Below are 5,462 nucleotides of genomic sequence, written 5' to 3'. Positions count from 1 at the left end.
CAGAGTGTGTCTGAGGGTGTCATTGGTGACCACTCCAAAGTGTTTCCCACAGCCCAGACTAAACAACAGTGTGGAGCTGTTGGAGGATAGGCAGTATCCAGCAAACTCCGCCTGCTTCAGCAGCTGGCTCCCATGCTTTTAGAAACCCATTAAAATGTGATGTTGGTCCTGAACTAAACCCAATTCCAACAGGAAGCATCTGCACTGTGGCCAGGAGTAACTGCTGATTAAATCCTACATTTTGACCCCAGCTGTGCTGCAGATCAGGCTGGGGAGTGGTTCTGATGCTCTCAGCTCCCAGGCAGTGCCCAGATGCTGTAAGAGTTACCGGTCCATGCAGAGGCAGGGTTGGTGCTGTCAGAGTGCCCCCCTGCCCAGAGAGTGAGGCTGGGCCAAAGAGCAGCCTCAAGGTCCCCTCCTGCTCTCCCCTCTATTCACATTTCAGGACAATTCACTTTGTAAGGCTCCCCAGCCACTCACACTCCAAACCCTGTGACAGCTGCTGCAGCAGGGCACAGGACAGGCTGCTCCCATGCCAGCCCTCTGGCCAGAGCCATCAGCAGCACCAGACCCAACCTGCAACCTTCATCAACTCATTTCATCTTCCTTATGCCTCCAGTCCCTAAATCAAGAGAAGAGTATTTGCCTTCTGCAGTCCTGTGCAGGCTCTGTGTCTGATCACACACCAGCTCTGGCCAAGGGCTTTGATGCCCATCAACACAGACAACAGAGGCTTTTCACCAAGCCAGCAGGCACACCATGCTAGTAAGGAGCATCATTAGTAACAACATTTGCTTCAATTCTGGCAACTGCACAGGTCTTTCTTCTGATATTTTGGTGGTTTGTTAAGCTCAGCACAGTTTTGAGGGTCACTGGAGGGTGCTCACCGTGGTGCTGGGACAGGGACTGAGCACAGGAGGGAGGGGACAGTCCTGCACAAGGCTGGGAGCAGCGGCAGCCCAAAGGAGCTCTTTTGGAAGTGTGCACTTCTCCCAGTGTGACCAGCTGATGGCTGCTGAGCTGTCACAGCCATAGGTGGCCTTCCTGTTTTTAGCCTGTGCTTCTACTGTGATCCTGCAGGAACCCTGAAGCTTTTGCCTTTTTCTCTTCCCTCAGCCTGGTGTTACCCAGGGCTGGCTCTGGGGGTAGCTCCCAGCTGGGGATCAGCCAGGGAATGGTAAAGCAGGAGCCAGAGCAGGGTCAGGGTGTGGGGAGAGCTCCTCAGGAGTCCTTTCCAGCAAGGACAGACAGCCTGCACCACCACTGGCACATAAGACAAGAGATGCCATACTCTGTCACAGAGCAGCAGGGACCATGCCTCTGGCACCACCCAGGCCAGGCTCAGGCACTGAGCAGGCAAAGGCTGCAGCTCCAGGGAGTGGTGAAGAATTTCAATTCAGATCTGCTCAGCACACAACCCACAGTGCTTCACCTCCATTTGCTGCTGGTTGAGCATCACAGGAGGGAGCAGTGAGGCTGCACCCACTGCAGAGCTGCTGCTGGGGGTGAGCAGGGACTTCTCCACCCTGCCTGGCTTCAGGCAGAATTCCAGCACAGGAAAAGGGAGATGGAGCTGAAGGGCTGTGCAGGTGCCAGCACACCACCAGAGACCAGGGGTGCCACACACACGCTGCAGCCTGGCACCTGCTACACTCCTTTGCACACAGAAACAGGGTCATGCTCTCCCAGCTTATCCATCTGGGATGCTCTTTCTCCTTCTGAGGGGGAAGCTGCTGATGTGGAGCTGCCCCTCACCTCCCTGCTGCTCTCCAAACTGCTGCCTGATTTAGCCACAACTGAGCAAACACTGCAGAACCCACATCTATCTCCCAACAGGCACAAGCCAAACAAAAGCCTTCCCATGGCCACCACTCCTGCAGGGGAGTGGCACAGGATTCATTTCCCTTCCCTCTGGAGGAAACTCTTCAGTGGATGGAAACATTCCAGGAATTTAGATGAAAAACAATTCCTAAGAGATCAATTAAGAGCTTGGATAGATTGCATGATATGTGCTATCCAAAGGGAACTTGGCAAAGAATGCTACTTGGCCTGGGGGGGAGCTGATGGGAGGGCAAGATGTCAAGCATGGAAAACACTTGTCTTCTAAGAAAACACAGAGACAAGAATGGCAGAGGGGAAGGAATGGCAGCTCAGGGGCAAAGGACAAATGGTACCTTAGGAAGGTCCATGACCAAAGGCAAGCAAATATCTGCCAGGGCACAGTAAACCTTGGTGTGAGACAGAGCCCCAGGAAAAGCTGGGCTTCCCAGACCTCCCAAAGTCAGCAGCCTTTGTGTCAGCATCTTGTCTTCATTTACATTTAAAAAAAAAATAGATGGCAACACCAGCAAAGCTCTCTGCAGGCTGACACGGTGAACCCTGGAGCAGATTTTTTTTTAGCAAATAAACAACCCACATTCCCCATACAGAGAAAAATAAAAAAAAAATCAGCTTTTCCCTCTGGCTGGGCTGCAGGGTCAGCCTCATGCTGAAATGACAGCAGTGAGCATTCTCCCTGTGGGCTGCACAGGGCAGCCCTTGTGTTTGTCACATCAAAGCTTCCAGGATTCACCCCGTGCACTTTTAACACCAAGTCCTCTCCTCCCATGCTGAGCTGGTGCACACCCCATGCTGAGGCTGGTCTGTGCCAAACCCATCCCTGAGGCCCTGGTGTGACTGGAGAGTGCTGGATCCCCAGTAAATGCCTGATGTGCCCCTCACTGCAGCACCACGAGCACTGTGCTCAGCAGAGCAAGAAGCACTGACCCCTGTGTGCTTTCAGACTGGGAAGATTGATGTTTATTTGCATGCCTGACTGGAAAAGGTCACAAAATCAGGAAACAAGAAATACCATCTCCTCTGCCCCCAGCAAGAGAAGGAGCAGCCACCCCAGGAGCAGCATGGCCAGAGCCAGAACCTTGAACAGCTTTGGAGATGCTGTGCCTGACTGGCACTCAGACCAGAGAACAGCACTGCAGAAAACAACTCACCTGAAGCATTTTCAGCTTCTCAAGAAGAGCTTTTGGAAACAGGAAGGAGATTGAACTTGCCACCAGCAAACTCCTTTTGAAACTCCTGGATAATTTTTAGTTTTAGATCCACGGAGAAAGGGGATGGAAGGAGCTCTGGAGAGCAGATTGCTGCCTCCTGTTACGGAAGCAAGCTTAAGAAAATTAATAGAAATATTGGTAGCTCTGCTATGCTGTGCCAAGAATGTGTTAGAATAAAACCTTCTGAGCACACAGGAGAGATACAATGTCAACTCAGCCTTGATATGAAAGATCAGCCTGCTTCTCCTAAAGCACATCCCAAGGAGCAGTAACTAACACACACCAGCTTTCCTTCCCTTCAGAGCAGGTCTGCACAGCCTGTCTCAAACAGTTCATCACTGTCACAGTCTTGTACAAAGAGTACTGGGATGACTCTGGCTCACAAAGTTGTTATAAAAGAATAAAGAGGGAGGAATTTTTCCTTCCTGGAGTTTTAATGATATCACAGTGCAACACAGGCCAGCTTGGTTTCCTCCATGAGAAAGCTACATCAAGTTATTTTGGGCCAAATCTTCCCTGAGCCCTTGAACAGAAGCATCTGGCCACACCACAGCACTTCCTTCAGCTCCTTTTCTCAACCCAACACGCCAAAGCAACAGCCTTGCCTTTTGCCATACCAGCAAACAGAGCAGGCAGACTGCTGCTGCCATGAGCCAGCAAATCCCACTTTCTAATCCTGCTCTTTCCCCTTGAGCTTGCTCTGCTGGTAACAGGAGGGAGAGGAAAGCTCTCATACTCATTTTCAGAGCTTATTTTGGGAACTGGCAGCCAGACCCTTTGGGACTGGAGCTAGTTGTTTGCATGGTACTGACTCTCTTCCAAGGTTTTCTTTAATCTGCTGAAATGCCCTTCAAAGCTTGTCCTGAACTTTTATGCTTACAAAGTTAACCACAACCAGGAAAAGCAAAGGGCATGTGTGTGCTCATCCCCTTTGCCCCACATGCTGATCACATGTAAGCTTGAAGTGCACAGCTTGACTTTGCCTTAAGGATCTGCATGTCCATAGCTGCACCCAAATGTGGCTGCCTAATTAAGTGCCCCTCTGCAGCCCTTGCCTTGGCTATTGCCAATAACCCACCTCCAATTTCCAACATAAAACCCCTGAAACCATTTGCAGACTACAAAAGGGTTCTCTGTCCTTCTCCCTCAGCACTTCCTCAAGGCAGGCAGCAGTCCCAGCAGAGCCAGCATCTTTATTCAAAACAGGCCCAAACTATAACAAATGGTTTGCTGGTGTGGCCTCTCAATAAATTTGTTCTGTCAAATCTATTTTAACTTAGAAGGTAAAACGAAAACCTGCTTCTCAGCACACCCACTCCATGAGCAAAGAACTAAGCCAGGCCATGGTTTGCCATCACCAGCTCTAGCCAGGATGGCTCATCCCTGGGAGCTGGGCACAGACACATTCCAGCTCCCAAAACTGTGATGGGATTTGCCAGGCTGTCCACAGCAAGGGAGGAGAACAATGTCACCCTGAGCAGACAAGTCTGTCAACTCACACTGACTGCAAACTGCTGTGTGGGAAGTGCCATCTCCACTTTGACCATGACTGTACAACTTGAGCAGCTCCAGCCTCTTGCAGAAGCTCATCCTTTACTCTCACAGCACAATGCTGCTCCTTGTGTGTGCTGCTTGTCGAGTCCCAAAAACCTGATTAAGCCTTGAACTTTTCCAAGCCCTCCCTTCAACAGCATTAGTCATTTAGATGTTATTAGTATCTCCTCTCTGAAAATTTCATGTTCCTACACAGAGCAACAAGGACAAGAGGGATGCTCATTCCCTGAATGCCAGTCATGCTCTGAAGTCAACAGGGGCTGCACAGACAGCTCAGCTATTGCCTTCACCCAAAAGATTGTAGCCACCCAGGCATACAAGAAAGCAGACAAAGAACAAGGTGCCTGTGTCCTCAGAGAGGAAGGACTGCCAGACACTTCAGCAGAGTCACAGTTTGGGAGAAAACACAGGCTTCCAACCCCAGGAGTGAGCTGAACAAGTCAGAGTAGTTAAACACAAAAGCTGAAAAATCTCCATCCTTGCATACAACAGCCAGCCATCAATGACAGGGGCACAAGATGGCAAGAAAAAGGGAAAGAACTTACCTGTTAGCAACAGCCCACAGCAATTTTCTGAGACAAACATCACCTCCTTGACAACAACCATGGTAGTGATCAAGACTGTGCCATGGTGCTGCTAAAGAAGGGGAATAATCCTTGGAGAAAGGAGACAGTAAAAATGAGTTAGTGCTTTACTCACCTGTTCTATCAGGACTGTACACACTGCTTGGGAGCCACAGAGTGCAGAGCCAGTCCTTGGCCTGGGTAAGGGAAAATGAAGGAGCCCACAGAGCCCTTTCAAACTAGAACTCATACTGATGTTGTCAGTCAGTAACAAAGACACCACAGCCAGAGCAGA

The sequence above is a fragment of the Zonotrichia leucophrys genome, chromosome 12 (assembly GCF_028769735.1).
Source record: "Zonotrichia leucophrys gambelii isolate GWCS_2022_RI chromosome 12, RI_Zleu_2.0, whole genome shotgun sequence".
NCBI classification, from domain to species: Eukaryota; Metazoa; Chordata; class Aves; order Passeriformes; family Passerellidae; genus Zonotrichia; species Zonotrichia leucophrys.
The sequence above is the reverse complement of the archived record's forward strand: the minus strand, read 5'-3'. Positions refer to the sequence as shown.